The sequence below is a fragment of the Rutidosis leptorrhynchoides genome, chromosome 2, assembly GCF_046630445.1.
Source record: "Rutidosis leptorrhynchoides isolate AG116_Rl617_1_P2 chromosome 2, CSIRO_AGI_Rlap_v1, whole genome shotgun sequence".
Taxonomy (NCBI): domain Eukaryota; kingdom Viridiplantae; phylum Streptophyta; class Magnoliopsida; order Asterales; family Asteraceae; genus Rutidosis; species Rutidosis leptorrhynchoides.
The window spans coordinates 634,264,800-634,285,710 of record NC_092334.1 but is presented as its reverse complement, the minus strand read 5'-3'; the positions used below and the strand labels follow the sequence as shown (position 1 = coordinate 634,285,710).

Here is a 20,911-nt window from a genome sequence, read left to right as displayed (position 1 = left end):
GGAAGAGAAAATGAAAGCATGAAGCTCCGAAATATAAAGGAGAATATAGGTCCGATAACAACCCCGAAATTTACAAACCGTGTATATCAATGCGTATAGCAATATAAAGACACGGCAGAATGAAAAACACTATAACCCCAAGGTAATGGTAGAAGAAAGTTATTTCCTCTGGTGGTAGATGAAAAAGAAGAATGACAGATATGAAAGTTAGGAGTATATCAAGAATCAGAACTGGATGAAGCATTTCACAATCTTTTAAAAGTATGAAATGAGGAAGAAGATGTAGGAGTGGTGAAAATAATGAAACGGAAGAGGTCAATTTATAGCAAAGTATCAGACATAGCAATCGAGGCAGATTACACATTTAATCAAAGAAAATCCTAATTCCCGCAAATTCCGAAGAATCAAATCTTATTTGGATGATGAAGATTTTCTACTCCTTAAATTCCGGAAATCAATCGTTACCACGTCAAGAGATGAGACGCATCTCTATTATCCATTTCACTCGATTACGATAACTTCCCTCATACGCTTCGAGTAATTGGATTGTTTTATCCATATTATTCAACGGTGATAAAACTCTATTTATCGACTCATATACGTCATGAAAACATTTTTATTGTTATCCACGACGACCTCACTCAAATTTCGGGACGAAATTTCTTTAACGGGGGGATACTGTGATGACCCGGAAAATTCTGACCAAATTTAAACTTAATCTTTAACGTTTCCGATATGATAAGCAATGAATTTTGACAAGTTTCAAAACTTTTAAAAAGAGTTTTTATATAACGGTTGACCACCCTATTTGTGCAACGATTCACGAACGTCATAACATGTATTATATACATATTTTAAATAAATACAAGAGTTTTCGATATATACGGAATCATGCGAATAATATTTATATACGAAATGATTAAAAATTTACTACTAAACGATGCTATTTCAAATTAAAAATTTTACGTATTAAGTCGTTTTATTTTTATGATATAATTTTTGTAAATTTTTTTAAGAAACGAAGTTAAATTAAAAATGTACAATTTGTAAAGCACAACGTACTACAACGTGTAGCTTAAATAGTTGAACTTAAATTAATTCATTTACTATTCATTGAATAGTAAATTAAACAAAATTAATTAATTTACTATTCACATGAAAGTGACATGATAGAAATTATTAATTATAAGTTACATAATATACCCCTGAAGTATTTAATAAATACGACTTTTAATAATTTTACGATTCAAAATTTATATTATATATTAATATTATATTATGTCGACAAACAACGAGACAAAAACAAGTGAGCTGGAAATCCTTGCCATGCGATCGCATGGCCAAATAGAGTAAACCTCATGCGATCGCATGGGGTACTGTATCAATTCAGGTTCTATAAAAGGCCGATTCTGGTTCCAGTTTGTCTATCTATCTCAATCTCTCCCGTGTATATACATATATATTTATATTATTTATATTATTATTATTATTATTATTATTATTATTATAATTATTATTAAGATTAATATTATTATTAATCTAATTATTATTAGTAATATTATTAAGTATTACACATAAAATACTACGACGAAGTCATGAGCGTGTCACTTTCAAAATGGTGTTCAAATGCGATAGAACTCAGGAAATTATGGGTTATTGCCAAGGAGGTTATGGGTAATGTTCGGGGGTATATTTGTGAATCGAACCTAGTGTTTATCATCTCTGTTACGTCTACGTACTTTCCTACAATATTGAATCTCAATATTGATACGTTGAGGACTACGGTTATTTGATATTCTGTGTTTCTATCACATTTTGGTGAACGACTTTATATGCTACTAAGGTGAGTTTCATACGATCCCTTTTACTCTCTACATTTTTGGGCTGAGAATACATGCAAATGCTTTATTAACTGATTTACAATATTTATATGCGTGAGTTATAGTCTCCCTTTTTAAATACTTTAAATATTTTTGGGCTGAGAATACATGCAATTTATTTTAAACGCAATGGATACAAGTACATACTTAGTTCTACACTGAGTTTGAACCGAAAATCCCTTAGCTTTGGTAACTAGTAACTGCCAGTACATAGAGTATGGACTGGTGGGCGCGAATAATAGTATATGGATCCATAGGGTTTGACATCCCCGTCTGTTCCAGGTATAGAAAGAAACTCTAGCCTGAACTATAAAACAGACGTATGCTATTTGAAGTTAGTACACGTTGGATTGCGTGTATTGTACATGTTGGTTGCATGTTAAACGAGGGGTACTTATTATAGACGTTAAGGCTTGGTTACCAGGGTGCTCAATCTTGTAGAACATTTTGATTAACATTTCTGGATGAAACAACTGAAATCTTGTGATCCATTTTTATATACAGATTATGCGCAATACTAAAACTATGAACTCACCAACCTTGTGTTGACACTTGTTAGCATGTTTATTCTCAGGTTTCCTAGAAGTCTTCCGCTGTTTGCTTATAGGATATACAAGCTATGTGCATGGAGTCTTACATGGCATATTTTTCAAGAAAACGTTGCATTCACCAATTCATCACCATGTACCTTATTTTGACTGCATTGTCAACGAAAGCACTATTGTAAACTATTATATACGGTGATTGTCTATATGTAGAAATCATCAGATGTTGAAAACTTTTGATTTAAATATACATTTATGGTGTGCCTTTTCAAAAGAATGCAATGTTTACAAAACGTATCATATAGAGGTCAAATACCTCGCAATGAAATCAATGAATGACGTGTTCGTCCATATGGATTTGGAGCGATCGTCACATAAACGCATCAGCGATAACGAAACCAAATGCCACACCTCCAATAATAATGAGGAACGCAAACCGTTAGCCGAAAAACAATCACCGAGATGTCACCACAGCTACCGAGGGTGGCATTACAGAATGTAGTGACATTGCCAATGATATCGGCTAAAAAGTCACGTTTTTTATCCCGATATTGAGACCTAAAATAATCACTTATTTAACTTTATCGAAGATTAAAGCATTCGTTTGATTTATTTTGTAGATCAAGCGATTATGAAGATGATGCAAGAATAATCTAAAAAAGGAATTAAAACAAATAATCTAGTGTGAAAACGATGGAAACTAAGTTACAATCCCATAAATCAATCTTCGATCCCGGAAACAAGCTCGAAACAAGCAAGAATGAGTCACCCGGCTTCCATACCCGAGGTGCCCATTTCACGCCGCTGCCACACACGGGCTGCCTACGTGGTTGATGTACCTGGTTGTCACACCCGGGCACACCACACCCGACATCCACACACGGCTGGCGCACCCGTGTTGCCCAGTTTACACGGCTTCTGTACCCGGGTTTCCCAGTGTATTTTTTCCTATTGAAAGGCTCATTTGTCATCCATATTTCACATACTTTCCACAATCACCAACTCACTCTCCCACTAGTTTCTCTCTCAAGGATTGTAATATAGTTATCGATTAGCGATAATTACCTAGAGTAGGGGTTAAACGAATTCTGTAGCAGATTCTATATATTGTATTTGTAATTTGTATAGTATAACACAAACCATAATAAACTGATTCAATAATACATTTTAGGTAGTTGAAAACTCTAAATATAATTATTTAAGAGAACTTATAAAGTATTTATACAATTATCAGGGCATACTCTTTTCGGATCGATTTCTTGTTTACATGTTAGCTTTCATCTCTCATACTAAGGTGAGCTTCATAACCCCCACTTTTACTTTTTTATATACGGAATGAGAACACATACTTCTTTACATTTGACGCATGGACACAAGTACCACTACTTTATTCTTATGCATTAGTTGTTCGTTCTGTAATCCACGCAAATCCTCTAGTTCAATATCGTTAGTTATGGACTTAAGCGCGTATTATTGTTCAGGGTTAAGACACTCACTCAGTTAGTCAGCTGCTATCTAGATTGTCAGTCAAACGGGTGCATCTTAATTTGATCCTTGACACTCTGGATTACAAGTGTTACACATGGGTTGAAGATACAATGTTAAGCTTCGATGGTGGGTGCTCATGGCATTTAAGAATGTTTTTATAAATGTTTTAAACGATACAAATCTTGTGGTCCAAAACTTATTTATACAATACACCTATGAACTAACCAATGTTATATTGACATTTTAGCATGTGTTTCTCAGGTCTATAGGTCCACTCTTTCCGTATATGGTTAAGGTCGATATCATGGTTGCATATTATAAGTATTAAAGATTTTCCACATGTGGTTTTGAATGTGTATTATGTCTTTTGTAATACACATTAGATTGTAGTAAACAATGTCTTATGTTGCAATGCTCATTTTAGAGATCGTTAACTATAATTGGCACATGCGAAGACACACCACATCATAAGTGCTGAGACGGTGGTGTGACATTGTCTAAGGGGATGACTAGACACTCATTTAAACAGAAAACAGTGTCATTTAGTGTATCTACATCTACTCTTCCCAAGAAAAGCATAATTTTGAGGAGTGTACGGTTTGAAAAAAATATAGAAAAATATGTAGTGAAGGTTGAAGTGAATGAGGTTGAACTCGGTTTCGTAGAAGGCCTCGTGCAACGAGGTGTTATTCCTCCATCGACGTATATTTTAGTAGGGAACGGGTCGTTAATTGTTTTAACTTATAGGTTAGAGAATTGTTTTGAAAAAAATATTGAAAATATGTTCTCGGGTTGGCTAATAGTTTGACCGTGGTAATATGTTCAGAAGATATGCCCATAACATTAAATAATATAAAGTTCATTTATCCTATTCGGTCACACACAAAGGCCAATCGTTAATTGTTTGATATACATTCTAATCGAAAATTAATTTATTAATCATTTGTTAATGATTTAATAAATTAAATAAATTTTGAGATTATTTTAATTAATTAGTTAATTCATTAACTAGTTAATTCATTAACTAGTTAATTAAATAATATGTAAGTTACAACTAGCTAATGTGTCATGCATGCATGAAAACTAGCTAGCTAATGTGTTATGGATGCATGCTATCTAGAGATATGTGTAACTTGCATGCATGCAAATCTCATCTTTAAAAGGAAGAAGAGAATGCAATCTCTAAGAACTCTCCTAGTCTTTCCTCTCTTCTTGATCACTAAAAATAACTAGTTCTATAAGGTGTGTTTTGGTGATTTTGAAAGTAATAAGAAAGGATTCGTTAAAGTTGAAGGTATAGATCGGACAAGGTTGGAACTTTGGGTGCCTACCTTTTAGAGGAACTTTTCTTTGGGTTCTCAACTCCGATCTTCAAAAGGCTACAAAGGTTGTAATCTAAACTTATCTTGTTCATTATATTTTGTTTGCTAAAAGTTTTGTACACGGGTCCTTGGAAGAGTATGATTTTGTAACGTTTTGAAATTGCTTTCACTCGCTTTGTGTTTGTATCATACTCCAACAGTGGTATCCGAGCCATCTTGTACAAGTTTTAGCAAACTTTTTCTTATGATATTTAGTTTTGATGGATGTGTGTTGTACATAGTTTTTATATTTGTTTGCTAAAAGTTTTGTACACGGATCCTTGGAAGAGTATGATTTTGTAATGTTTTGAAATTGCTTCCGCTCCCTTTGTGTTTGTATCATACTCCAACAGTGGTATTCGAGCTATCTTGTACAAGTTTTAGCAAACTTTTTCTTATGATATTTAGTTTTGATGGATGTGTTGTACATAATTTTGGAGATGATTATGTATAACAAACATGCAAAACACATATCTAGATTTATGTTTTTATGTTTACTAAATGCTAATTTGAATCTTGGGTTTGAAAAAATGTTAAATGGGTTAATCTCATCTTAAAAGTTTTTTTCCAGCATGAACAGTCCGTTTTACAAGGACTGTTTCGAGGCTTTAAACTCAGTATTTTTGTATGAGACCAATCGTATTTGAAAACTAACTGAAAGAACTTAAATTTGAAAAAAAAATCATCGAAAAACGGATTAGAAATGAGTAAGATATGACCATTTAAAGTTGGGTGTTGAATCTGCCAAAATCATTTTGAAAATTGGAAAAGAAACTTGCATGCTGACTAAAAGAGATTCAAAGTTTAGGAAAATAAAGTACATAAATTCATTTCATGTTTTTCATGAAATAAGGAAATGAAATTTGTGTATTATAGACTTTTGAATGCAAATCTCCAACATGTTTTAATTCACTTAATATGTTTGTTTGGATGATTTTGGCATGAGAACCATACTTACAAAATATGAAGTGGGTTTACATATATATGTTATGTAAATAATGATTGATTATTATAAGTGCCATTAAGTGTTGTTTAAATCAATCCTTATCGAAACATGTTATATGAAAATGGACGGTTGGCACTCCATTTGTTATGTGTGCTTGTTGTATGTATTCGGTAGTATGTGCCTCTATTAGACCATTGTGTGGTTAGCCGCGCGTTGCGGAGGCCACCCTGTTGTTTATAGAAAACATGTTTGTAGTATATAATTATAATTTTTGATAAAAAATACTTTAAAGTTAATGAGCATAACATAACCTAAGAGGCAATAATTTATTATAGCATACCAATACAAATATGAAATACCTATTATAATTGTAAACAAAACGTAACGTTCTTTTCATTTTTTCCTTTAGATATTCTAAGGGATATCGTTAACGTGTATAAATTAACTGTAAAAAATAAAAAATGTCATTTTCAAGTTATTACGTAATCGCTCAGTACAACACGTAAAACATTGACAATAGAAAAACCCTTTCAACAACAATAATGATAAAGTCATTGAATTCTAAAATTGGTATTGGTACGCTAATAAATAGTGTACTAAACTTGGAAAATCAGTTAAGTAATTTCATCGAACAAACCGCGATAACTCTGTAATGTAACGCAAAGAAAGATACAAATTCGAGAAATATATATGCACATTAGTCAACTATTCTAGTATCAATCATTTTTTCAAGTTTATTCAGGCTATATTGATTTCTAAGCCCAAAAAAATACCAAACAAGCCCATTAATGTGTGCAGTTTTTGTTCGGTGGTCTTTTACTCCATGTATGTTAACCGAATGCATATAACACAAATATCTATTCAACAAACCCTAAAATAAAAAAAGTCCTTCAACACCATCCCATCTAAACTCCGCCCGTTCCTTATTTGACCATCATTAATTAACCACCACTAAACACCAAGAAACCACTAAATAAACAACGTTTGATGTATACTTTTGGTGGCCAACGGCGTTGGCGACGCCAGTCTTCGTCGCTCATTTGTTCCGGCGAATTAAACCGTCAACAAAGCACTTCACCGCCCATGATGTTCAGATAAGTTTACCTCTTTTATGGATCCGATTCTTTTCCTCCAGATCTCATTATTTCTTTTTAGATCCGAATTTTTTTTTTTTTCAAATCTGATTTTGTGTGTGTTCATTATAGCATTTTTGTATTTTAGTTACTTTTTTCTTGTTTTAACAACCTTTTTTTCAGATCCGGGTCTCCGTGGTAGTCACCGACGTAGGTTGCTGACGTAGGTTGCTACTTGTGAAAAAATAGTGTTTAAGAAGATATTTGGGGTTTAAGGTTTTCATTTAAAGGTTGAAATTGTTTATGATGATTTTTTTATACTTATTTGATGATTATTATTTTTTTAATCGCTAAAAGAACTTGTTTATTATAGTAGTGTTTTATTCTTTAATTTATCTTAAAGATCCTGTTAATTTTTGTTTTTGTATCTAAAGCATAAAGCTCTTGTTATTATTTGTTGGTGGTGGTATGTTACTCGTGGACGGTGGCTACTCGTCGACGCCTGGTGATCGGCAAGTGGTGAGAGGATGTGAAGGAGGGTGAGAGAGATGAAGTACCTGTTTACTTTTTTTCACATAAGTCCAATATGGATATGAAGACTATACGTAATAATCAGGCGTAACATTTTTGTTTACTTTTTATGCTGAATAAAAAGACTGAATGGTAAAATTGACTACTTTACCCTTAAATTTAATTGTTATTTTTTTAGTATATAAAAAAGCTATCACCTGCTTGTCTTATTATTATCTCATAAAAATACTCCGTAAATAATACTGTAAATATAAACAAGTAATAATAATTGTAATATACATGTAATGCTAATCATAAGCAATTAAACAACAATAATTGTAAAAGAAAAACATGAAATTCAGAATGTTCCTCCATCATTTTTACCCCTAAAATTTAATACAAGAGTTCACAATTCATTTTTTACATAATAATTTCAAACAAAATAGATAAAATGTAGAAAGATCAACATAACAGTGTTCTTGTTTTTCTTCAAATACTATAATTATTGATTATTTGTTCACGAAAGCGTTAGTCGCCACAACCGCGACGGTCGCCGGAACCGTGGCGGTCGACAAAATCACGGCGGTCGACGGAAACATGGCGGTGGTCATTGGAGTATTAAGTGAAGGTTGTTTGATGATCTATTAATTATGTATAGAATAATTATAATTTAATAAGTTAAGATGGGAAGAAGATAGAAAGAGAGAATAAAGTGGGTGGGTAGTTGTGGAAATATGAGGTGCTATATGGATGCTAGTGTGGTTTTTGGCCTGACCAAAACAGGCTTCTATGTAGACAATATTAATAATTAAGGTGCAAGTAAACAACTTCAAATTTGACGGAATAATCATAGGGCTCAACACAGCCCATTAAGTCATAAATAAACAGGCCCGAAGATGGATAGAATGGGGCGATGTGAAGAATCTGGAAGAAATATCTAGTAGGAAAAAGACCAAAATGCCCTTTTTAAATATAATAATATCGTGAACAGTAATAAGATGTGCTTTAGGGTGTAAAGATGAAAATACCCTTGGTGTTAAACGACTTACATGTATTCTATTTTTGATATTGTATTTGTAATAACATAGAAAATAGAATAGTTATTTTATAAATGTATACAAAGAAAATGCAACCAAGATTGGAATAACGAAGATGATGTTTACAATGCGGCCCATCCGAGCATATAATGGAGATGGCGGTTTTAGTGGGAATCGATTCTCACACAAGGTTTATGTCCATAGTTGACCTTGTTTTTCCGTGTGTTGGCTCACCGGAAGAACGCATAGGATTTGAGGCATACTACCGATGATTGCGTGTTATGATTATTATTGTTTTATTATTTGTCCATGCCATGCTAGCTAGAAAATTGTTTTAAAACAAAAAGACTATAATCATATAAAACGGTTTGGTTAAATTTGGTTTAACAAACGCATCACGCAATACTAAATTAGCAAATGTTTTAAAATGGTATAAAACTACTTTTACTAAAAGAAAATAAAAACCCGTTTTAAATGTAAACTTTACGCTATCCAGGAGTAGTACACACATACCTGTTAGAGTTCGCAATACCCGAGAGTCTTGGGCCAGACTTTAATTGGGTGCTGGGAAAGGTGAGGTGATTTTCGCAATACCCGAGAGTCTTGGGCCGGATTTCACGTGTATCTATCACGGACGGGTTTACAATCTGAACTTGTGGTTCGCGGCAAACCCGCCACGAGAGAGGATTAGCGTAGAAGGGATTAAACATGCCAAGTGATATAATGGATTATCATTGAATCTCTCAGAAATCTAAGAGTTTCATAATGGATGAAATTGGTAATATAGTTACCTACCTAAATAGCTTATGATTAGCGATCCGCGACAAACCCGTCGTTACCATAAGTGAAATATGTGTCTTAACCTTGTTAATTATAATTTTTTGAGTGGCAGCGCCCCGAAACGCCCCGAAACCTCAACAGGAATGACACTATTTGTTGCTATACGTTTTAATGAAAGGGTGTCATTTAAACAGCTTTTCCCGCTCAAATGAAAGGTTACAACCTTTCACACCATAACTGCCAATAAACTGTTTAATTGAAAACATTTTGGCATTTTTCCCTGCATTCATAACAACAACACAGAAAACATACAAACTCTCTAATTCGTGATTTTGATTTCTTCTTGCCTGGAAACAAAATCGTTCTTGTCTTATCCAATTAGGATTTCGTGTTAACCCAAGTCTTGTGAGCAACAAAATACTTAATTAGGAAAGTGTTTCACAATTCAGAACCAATCCGATTATCTGTTTTCATACCTGATTTCTACAAAAACCACTTTTAAATTTGTCAACACCACAGGCTCTTAAACTCAAAAGAACTTTGAAAATTTGTCAACACCGCAGGCTCTTAAACTCGAAAGAACTTTTAAAATTTATGAACAACGGACTCTTAAACTCAAAAGAATAATTTGAAAAAAATCAATTAATTTTGCACGATTATTTTACCCATTGCGCAATAAAATTTATCAACACCACGTGCTCTTAAATAATTATTATATTTTTTCTATTTTCTAGGTATCGCTATTTACATACCAATATGAACTACAAATTATATTTTTATACGGATTTTTACATATCAGTGCAACGCACGCACTGTGATGACCCGTCCAAATCCCTTTAGATGTAGTACATCATTCATCGATTTCATTGCGAGGTATTGACCTATATATGATACGTTTTGTAAACATTGCATTCTTTTGAAAAGGTACACTTTCAATTGAATATATATATATATATATATATATATATATATATATATATATATATATATATATATATATATATATATATATATATCCAAGGTTTTCGACATCTGATGATTTCTACGTATAAACAATCACCGTAAATAATAATTTTTAATAATACATTCATTGACAATACAGTCAAAATAAGATACATGGTGATGATTTTGTGAATGCAAAGTTTTCTCGAATAAAGCATGTATGACTTCATACACATAGCTTGTATAACGTATAAGCAAACAGCGGAAGACTTGTAGGGACCTGAGAATAAACATGCTAAAAGTGTCAACACAAAGGTTGGTGAGTTCATAATTTTAATGTTGCGCATAATCTGTATATAAAGGTGGACCACAAGATTTCAGTTGTTTCATCCAAAACGTTTATCAAAATATTCTACTAAATTGAGCACCCTGGTAACTAAACTTAATATATAATAAGTACCCATGTTTTAACATACATGCAACTAACATGTACAATACACGCAAACCAATGTGTACTAAACTCAAATAGCATACGTCTTCTTTATAGTTCAGGCCAGTGTTTCTATACATGAAACAGACGAGGATGTCAAGCCTTATGGATCCATATACAACTACTCGCGCCCACCAGTTCTTATAACCGGCAGTTACTAGTTACCAAAGCTAAGGAATTTTCGGTTCAAACTCAGTGTAGAATTAAGTATGTACTTGTGTCCATTGCATATAAAATAAAGTGCATGTATTCTCAGTCCAAAAATATTTAAAGCATTTAAAAGGGGATCTATAAACTCACCTTGAGTGCACTTGACAATTCACAAGTAGGGATGGCGCCCGCGGGTAATGGGCGCGGATCTTATATACCCGCGACCCGCCCACGGGTTGTTTTTTTTCTCACTGAGATCCGTTACCCGCCCGCGGGTAAAAATATTTAGCCCATGCCCATGACCCGCGGATACCCGTGACCCGCGGGTAACCCGCGGGTAATAAAAATAAATAACATAGTAAAAAAATTATAAAGCTATACATTTAATTATAAACTATATATGTACAAGCTACATGTAAAATGACTTAAAAATTAATTTTTTTTACTTATATATAATATTATTTATCTAATAATTATTATATTATAACTAAAATCACTTTTAAATTTAATAATTATATGTATAAACTCGCGGATAAATTAAAAAAAGTGCACGGATTTGCGGACCGGGTTTTACCCATGACGGGTAGCATATACCCACGACCCGCCCGCGACCCGTTAGCGGGTACAATTTTTTACCCGTACCCGTGCCCGCGGGTAAGAATTTATGATGTTACCCGCCCGTCGCGAATCGGATACCCGCGGGTCATGGGTTTTTTCTCGCCCGTTGCCATCCCTATTCACAAGCAAAGAGTAGTCGAATTACAACAATTGAGTAATGGAACCTAAATGTACCATTATATAGTTACACACTTATGTTTCAAAAGACAGACTCACAGTACAGTTGTCCTATTGCTCAGACCGACGCCATTGTGTAGTAAAAGTCAACACAGAAGTCAACTAGTCAAGCAAGTCAACAAAAGTCAAACTTGGTCAATTTGGTCAACCTAAGTCAACTACATCAATAGGTCATGTCAATGATGTCAAAAAGCCAAAACAAGGTTAATTCGTGAGTTTCACACATTCGTTTAGCCAATTAACGTTTACTAGTTTAACTATCGTACGTTTTCGCAATGGTCATGCAATCGGACAAGCATAGTTTACAAATGACACATCAAACAATTATGAGAAACTCCAGATCATAATTTCATGTCATAAGCTTTCTAAAAAGACCAAGCACGCTATCATACGTTTCCAAGAACTCATGTAGCATGCAAAACATTCAAGTTCAGTTTCTGTTTGCGCATCAATTTCATTTTAATTCTCATTTAATCTAGAAAATAGCAATAAAAAACGGCCAATTAGAAATGGTTCTTAACACCTCAAATTATCAGCGGTGAAAAGGTCAAAGAAAACCATGTAGCCAATTTGTACAGTTTTGACAAATAAGTCGGATTTTCTGATTTAGGCAGAATTCAGACCTTCGGTTTCGGCACGCATACAACACATAGAAAAAAAAGCATTCAGGGCTAGACATACAAACAAGATATGCTAAGAAATATACATTTAACATCATATCAGAAGCACAAGGTCCAATTCCATTTCTACTTCATGCTAGACAATTATTTGTGAAAACTAGACAAATTCGATCCAATTTAATTAGTCATTTTTGGGATCGAATATACAAACATCTAGAAATAATTAGCATGTGAAGTTGACATGAAACGTCAAGTACTAATCATTCACTTTTCATAATACAAAGCTTAGTTAGCAAAAAGCATGTTAAATGGTCGTTTGGTCCATGAACAATTCACTAGTCAACACGTTGTAACACGAACATTCCAGTAGTCATAAAATGATTTTTGCAAATCCAATAACTATGATATCCTAGTCCATTTTATGTGTTTTTCAATTCTCTATCCATCTATAATCAGTTCATAAGCCAATTCAAAACACAAAATAATGGTTTTCGATTTATAGCATAATTACATACCGGAACTTCAAACGATCATAACTTAAGCTATACTAAACGAAATCATGCAATTCAAGCGAGCAAACTTAATAGTTTTTCGATAGCTATCCATCTAAATACTTTTCAATTACAGAAAACAAAATCACAAAACCAGTAGCATAGCAATACAATTCGTTTTTAAAATCCTAACTCGCAAATCGGATAAAATAACTACTAATTACATGTACAAACGCGACCAATAGAGCAATAAGACATCTAAATCTTATGATTAGCAATTAAATATGGAAAAATAGAGTTTTTAATTCATACCCTAATCATACAATTGTTGGTGTAGATGTGTAGAGCACGATGAGAGGATCACGAATTTATAAACGATCAAGCAAACGAGCAAGCAATCGAAGGTGTTCTTGATCTTGGAAAAATGGTGACTTGTTTGATGACTTTGATTAGGAAACAGAAAAGAAAAATAGCTAGTGATGGTTTTATGAAGGAGATGGTTCGTAGGTGGTGGTTGTTTGTTGTGATCGGAACAGAAACATGCGCACAACAGAAGGTTCGTTGGTTTTGGTTCTGGGTCTCATCGAATAAAAGGATTTAGTAAGCGTGCAACAGTAACTATGGTGTTCAATGATAGTTTAATGGAGATGATGGTTATGGTGGTTTTCGGTGTTTGAATGGTGGTTGTAAGGGATTGATCAAACAATAGGATGATAAGAGTTATGGTTTGTTTTGTTGGTTCTTGTATCCAAAACACATAAACAAATGGGTTAAGTCTTGACGTGCATGCCACAAATACATGAACTTGATCTATGAACTTGTATATGTGTATGTGTGGTTTTAAAACAAAAATGAAATATGTGTATGTTCTTTTCACATCATAAAGATAGAAATGTATAAATATATGTTATATTAACGTGTGAAATAAAAATAATAATAAGGTAGCTATCGGCTTGTACTAGTCATCTTACTTTCACGTGTAAAGATATAAATTTGTCCCAATTCCTGTTTTTCAAAAAGGAAATAAGAGTGTACATATAATATTTATTTATATTACCACATGCATGAATTTGGAAGAAAGATGGAATAAAGTTGGTGCCTATATGTCGATGCATTAGAATAAGGTGGGTTATTTTCTTGTCCAATGTGCAAGAGACAAAAATAGTAACATATCTTTAATAATTCAAATCACATGGAGAATAATTAGATGTATCCCTTATCTATCTATTTAACATGCACGGGTTATAATTGATGCAGTGGCGAAGCCACATACACCTAGGAGGTGTCAATTGAAACCACTGGAATTTTGTAGAAAGCCTTTAATATACTATATTTAATAGGTAGAAATATTGAGCATGTTAAGTTTGACCCCATTCAATTTGGTAAAGACCCCACTCACCCATTATATATGAAAACACAATAATAATGTAATATGTAATGTCTCGTATTCCTTTCAAATCAAACACCTAGACACAGCCCAAAGGCCTACAAATTGTATAACATATGTATGTGGCCCAAATATTTTATTATTAACATTAATTAATAATCATAATTATTAAAAAATACTAAAAGAAAACCGCTCCGTACTAGTTTTATAGTTTACTAATTGACAATTGAAATTGAATTGAAGTTATTATATTATAATAACAAAAAATAGTCTCTGTAACTCAATTGGCAATTTGGCATATCTTTCATTCGTATTTTTGATCGAAACAAAGCAACTAGCTAACGAAAACCGTAAATAGGAGAATCACCACTGCAATTGTTAAGGTGATTTTCAATTTTTATTAGTTATCTTTTTAGGCTATCTAAAATTTTAGGGTTTATTACTTATTAGGCTTTAAGTTATATGCCTATTTTAATTTGATAATTCAATAAATCAAGTTTATATCATGTATTGTTTATTTTATTTATTTGTCCATTCTATTTAATAGATGTTTTTTTTTCTTTTTACGAGGAAATTTATAATTATATATAGATGCAAGGCACACTAGAAAATTTGTAAAAAGAAAAGTGTCATGTGATGGGGGAGAACCTTCAAATACAAATGATTTTAACAAGTTTCCAAGATCTAGTTCTACTCCTTCAATGCCTAAAAAAATCGATATAAATGATCTTCCTTGAGATCCCGCAGATAGAAAAAATATATTACATTATGACCCTAACCAAAGAGACGAAATTAGAAGACTTTATTTGCAAAGAGGGCATTTTTAACCACGTGGTCATTGATATCGCATATTTTATACACGTTTTCCTTAGCGATATCGGGCACATTTTGGTCCTTTTGGATACGATTTGGTGTTATTTCGATAAGTGTTGTGAAAGTTCGAGTTCTAAGACCAAGTAGATGAAATTTGAAGTTATTTGATGGTTTTAGTGATTTTCTATGTAAACGAGTAAAAGTGATTGGTCCGATTCGAATTTGGGTGGTTTTACTGAGTTTTACAGTCCGGAATCAGCAAAAATGGCCTGGAGCACCGCTCAGAAACATGGAGCGCCGCTCCAGTAGGCAGGAATTTCAGTTCGAGAGTTTTCAGAAGTCCAGAAATTAGATTTCAGCTATATGGAGCGCCGCTCCATATATGGAGCGCCGCTCCACTTTCTGTCGGTTTCAGAACTTTACTATTTAAAGGACGAATTTTTACCCTAATTATTCATTATTGCATCCAGACGAATTTCAGCAGCTTTTTGACGAAAAAGGGTGATTTTTTGGGAATCCCAAGATCATTCTAACACATCAATAATTCCGGAAACGCGTCTCGATCCGTTCATCATTCAAGAACACAATTTTCATTAGGTTTAATTCTTATCATCATAATGAATACTCTTAATTGTTTATTTGTGATTTTGGCTTTAGCTATGATTGTTGGCTAAGCACTTTAATGTTTGTCTAGATTGAATATTCGTATGTGTTTGAAGGATACTTTAATGTTTATTTTGATTAATGCATGATAATTATGAGTTTTGATTAAGAACCATTCTTGTGGGTGTTGATTATTGTTACTAGGTTGATTAGTGATCTTGTTTGAACAAAGGTAACCCTGTTTCAATTTAGTACACTAGTTTCCAATTGGTTTGTCTTAACCAATTGGGTGCTTACTGGACCAAGGGGGTAAACCGGGTAACATAGATTGAACAAAATAGGGGTGAATTGTGTGGAGCGAACACGTAACCAACTGAATCTTAATCTTATAATTAGCTAATTACTAAGTCACAAACGAAAGAGGTCTTTGGTGAAAGGGAACCCTAAGCCAATAAATCCTAGTTTGACGTGTTTGCTAAAAGAGAACTCTGGGTAAACCGACTCTGTAGTTGCATGTATTGATAAATTGAACTAGTGCTTAATAACAAATCATCCGATACTGCGAATAGGAGATCTAGGTGAACATTCTTTTATCTATTGAATTTAAATATCTTTACTTTTCGTTGAGTCTGCATTTACTTTCTATAAACTTAAAAACACAAAAATATTGTCTTTTACTTTAATTTATCTTTGATTTGGCTAATTGTTAAATAGCCACAAAACAAATTCTTTCGTACTTTCGATTTTTATAGACTAATTTAGTTTATTTTTTATTAATTGCAATCTTAGTTCTCACATTAAACTGTGCTTGGAACGATACTTGGAATTACCAATTTTATACTATTGCACGATCGGGTACACTGCTCGTTAGTGTGTAGTAATCTTTAAACCGGCATTTTTCCAGAGATAAATTATATACTAGATTTCACACATCAAGTTTTTGGCGCCGCTGCCGGGGACAGTTGTGTCGAAAATTAAGATTGTTATCTAATTGTTCTTAGTTTAGTTTTAATTATAGTTTATTATTACTTTTCATTTTTTCTCAGTTGAATCGGTGCGTTTAATCAGTTGTTAGTTGTGATTTCGCAGATAACAGGTAGTGCATGCCACATACGCGTTCTTCTAATTCTCCGATTCTTCAACCGTTTGACGAACCTGAAAGAGAGTTATTCAGAGCGTCAAGTCAAGAGCAACAGTCTACAGTGGATTCATCAGCTTCTTCAAGTTATAATATAATTAATTTGGGTAGTAGTACTGAGACTGTGGTGCCCGAATCACCACCTGTAATCAAGGAAGCAGAAGACTCTTACGTTTCATTTGATACTTTCGATACTGAAGAGATGGCTGAACAACCAAATCGTCCTCAGACTATGGCATAAAAGCTAAAGGCCACCCGAGCTGGCCAAGGCAATTCGATTACTCAACCAAACATCATTCAGCCTTTTCAAATCACAGGTCCGATTCTGAGTTTGATTTCTACGGATTTCCAATTCCATGGCAAGAATACTGACGATGCTAACGAGCATCTTCGTGTTTTCAATGATGTTTGAAAATTTTTCAAGCTGAATCAGGTTGCTGATAATTCGATCAAGACATGGCTTTTTCCCTGAACTCTTAAGGGATAAGCTAAGCGATGGTTAGATAAGCAACCAGAGGGAGCAATTACCTCTTGGGAAGTTTTGGTAGATAAGTTCTTAGCAAAGTTTTTCCCTGCGTCTCGAGCTGCTAGACTTCAAGCAGAAATTTCACAATTCAAGCAAAAGAGCAGTGAGACATTATTTGATGCTTGGGACCATTATGCTAATATGTTATGCTCGTGTCCTCAACACGGGTTGAATGATTTACAAAAGGTCCAGATTTTCTATAAGGGGTGTGACATACGAATGTCACCAAGATCATGAGTCAACCCTTTCAGCTTCAGTTAAGAGAACCGAAACCACTAGTGTGTTTGATGATTATGGGTCTATTAATGCTAAGTTAGACAAATTTGGTAGACACCTGGAGAAGTTGTGATGTGTGCAGCAGCGTATACGAAATAGTTATATTTTTATTACGAAATACTATTAAATACGATACAATTTTACACAAGTTTTTTATTTATTTATAGAGTGGATATACCTAAACCTTGCTACAACACTTATAGGCAGTGTACCTAATTGTATAGTAGTGTAGTTTTTAGTAAGTCCGGTTCATTCCGCAGGGAGCTAGCCAAGTTTAACGCTATAGTTTTAAACTATATTTGAATATATATATATATATATATATATATATATATATATATATATACATACATACATATATATACACACACATATATATATACATACATACATATATATATATATATATATATATATATATATATATATATATATATATATATATATATATATATATATATAAGTAGTATTATTATTATTATAAAAGGGGGGTTTTACCGTTTAATGACCGGTTTATTGATTTTAAATAAAGAGTAAAAATAAATGACGAAAATATAAATGATAGAATTTAAATTGCGATAAAGTAAATTGCAGTAATTAAAATGACAGTAAATAAAGGTATGATGAAATATGAAATAAAAGTATTATGCTTATTTAAACTTCCGTAATCATGATGTTTGACGTTTTGATTTTAATTAATTGTTACCCGAGTTAATTGTCCTTTATCCTGGATTATTTGATACCTATTTGGTTTTTGTCCATAATAGTCCATCGGTCATAATTATAAAATGCTCGTCAAATTAACCTTATTCCCGAAGTCAAATATTCTAACTAATTAGGGATTCGAACTGTAACAAGGTTTTATTACTTTGTTAACAATTACACCAATTATCCTTGTATGTAATCCACCCCTGTTTTAATGAGATATGAATATTAATTTACCCACTTGATTAGAATGAATAATCAATTACCCAACCCGAATAATTAATTAAATGATCGTAAAAGATGTCATATAAACGTCACTAAATAGAACATACATAATCATTTTAATAATTATTAGTTTAACTGATTTGAAGATATGTTCGACAGATTTTAATGAGTTGTCATTCGATTAGACAATACCCCCTATCTATTAATAGTCAATAATCCAATATCCACAAGTGTCGGTCTTTTGTTCAAACCTTAATTATGGTACAAAATCCAATAACCCCATCTTAATATTTTACTCCAACATCACGATTACTTCGGCTCAAATAAGCATAATAATAACTTAGTTACGAGACATTAATTTAAAAAGGAAGAACATAGCTTACAGTGGTGATTAATTGCGTAGCGTTGCACGGACAGAGTTCCGACTTACAAAACCTTAAAACATTTCTTACATTAACCCAATTATTATTATTATTAAACTTAAATTAAACTTTAAATTATATATATATATATATATATATATATATATATATATATATATATATATATATATGTGTGTGTGTGTGTGTGTGTGTGTGTGTGTGTGTGTGTGTGTGTTTCTTACAGAGAAGGAAAAGAAAAAGATATGTATGTTTCGTCCAATTCGTTGCCTTTTTATAGTACCTGACCAGCAAACTGCTACCATGCGATCGCATGGAAATCGTGCCTCCAGGTCATGCGATCGCATGGCCCTCTATGACAGCTAACATTCATTTGTTTTCTTCTTTGCCGACGTTTTATTTAAATATATATAATATATATAATTTATATTAATTATATATATATATATTATATTATATTCTTGTGCATAGTTGACTTGTAATTTTAGGTCCGTTGCGTCGCGCGTTGAAAGTTGGTTCATGTCCCGGTTCCGGATTTTCGAACGTCCGTTCGTACGCGGAGATATCTTGTACTTTGCGTTTCGCGGCTTGTACTCTTATCATTTTTTGATGTTTCTCATCAATAAATTGAACCACTTGAATTATATCTTGTACATTTGAGCTTTTTGGTCATTTGCGTCTTCAAATCGTCGTTTTCTTCTTTTGTCTTCACACTTTGTGATGACCCGAAAATTTTTGACTTATTTAAACCAATTCTCTATACGATTTATTATTTTAACACGTTAAACAAAGTCTGTTAGATTGAGTCTCAAAATTTTAGAACTGTTACATATATACAATTACCTTTGACTACTCTCGACGATTCATGAACAATTATATGTATGTATATATATATGTACAAGTAAAAACGACTTTCCTACAGTAAAAATTAATTTGCTACAGTAAAACACTATTTGCTACAGTGAAACCGTATTTTGCTACAGTGCTACAGTGAAAAACGAGTTTGCTACAGTGATTTGCTACATTAAAACACTATTTGCTACAGTAAAACACTATTTGCTACAGTAAACACTATTTGCTACAGTAAACACTATTTGATGTCGACAAACTAGCAAACAAAAACAGAAAAGGCGGCCATGCGATCGCATGGCAAAAACACTGAAAACTCATGCGATCGCATGAGCTACAGTAAATCGAAAAGTACTATAAAAGGTCAGTTTTGCTCGACAAAATATTTCATAAATATATATATGTACGTAAATTTTATAATTATAATTATAATTTTAATTTTAAGTTTAATAATAATAAAGTATATTCGAGGGTATTTTTAATTCGGGTTTCAAACCGTTTTAAAATAAGAAAATATTGGGTATTGTTCGGGGTATTGTTCTTGAATCCAAGATCAACCATACAGTCATCTACCATCATTACGTCTACGCAATTTGCCTACAATATTGAATCGCAATATTGAACTGTGAGTTATAGTCTCCCTTTTTAAATACTTTAAATATTTTTGGGCTGAGAATACATGCAATTTATTTTAAACGCAATAAGACACAAGTACATACAAAATTCTACACTGAGTTAAACCGAAAATCCCTTAGCTTTGGTACCCGTAGAACTAGGAAGTTTTGACGTAATCGTTGGCATGGACTGGATGTCCATAACAAGAGCGGAAGTTGTTTGCGCTGAGAAAGCAATCCGCATCCCTCGTAAGGATGAAACGTCATTAATGATTTATGGGGAGAAG

At 33.0% G+C, this 20,911-nt stretch overlaps 1 long non-coding RNA gene and 1 pseudogene across 1 annotated transcript; both read left to right on the top strand.

Moving 5' to 3' along the window:
* The first annotated feature begins 6,956 nt into the window (after nt 1–6,956).
* Nucleotides 6,957–7,982, top strand: LOC139893655 (uncharacterized). Its single transcript, XR_011774645.1, has 2 exons — nt 6,957–7,583; nt 7,728–7,982. It is a non-coding gene; the product is annotated as an uncharacterized lncRNA (long non-coding RNA).
* Nucleotides 7,983–15,196: 7,214 nt separating this feature from the next.
* LOC139890101 (uncharacterized) overlaps nt 15,197–20,911 on the top strand; it is a 32,408-nt pseudogene continuing 26,693 nt past the window's right edge.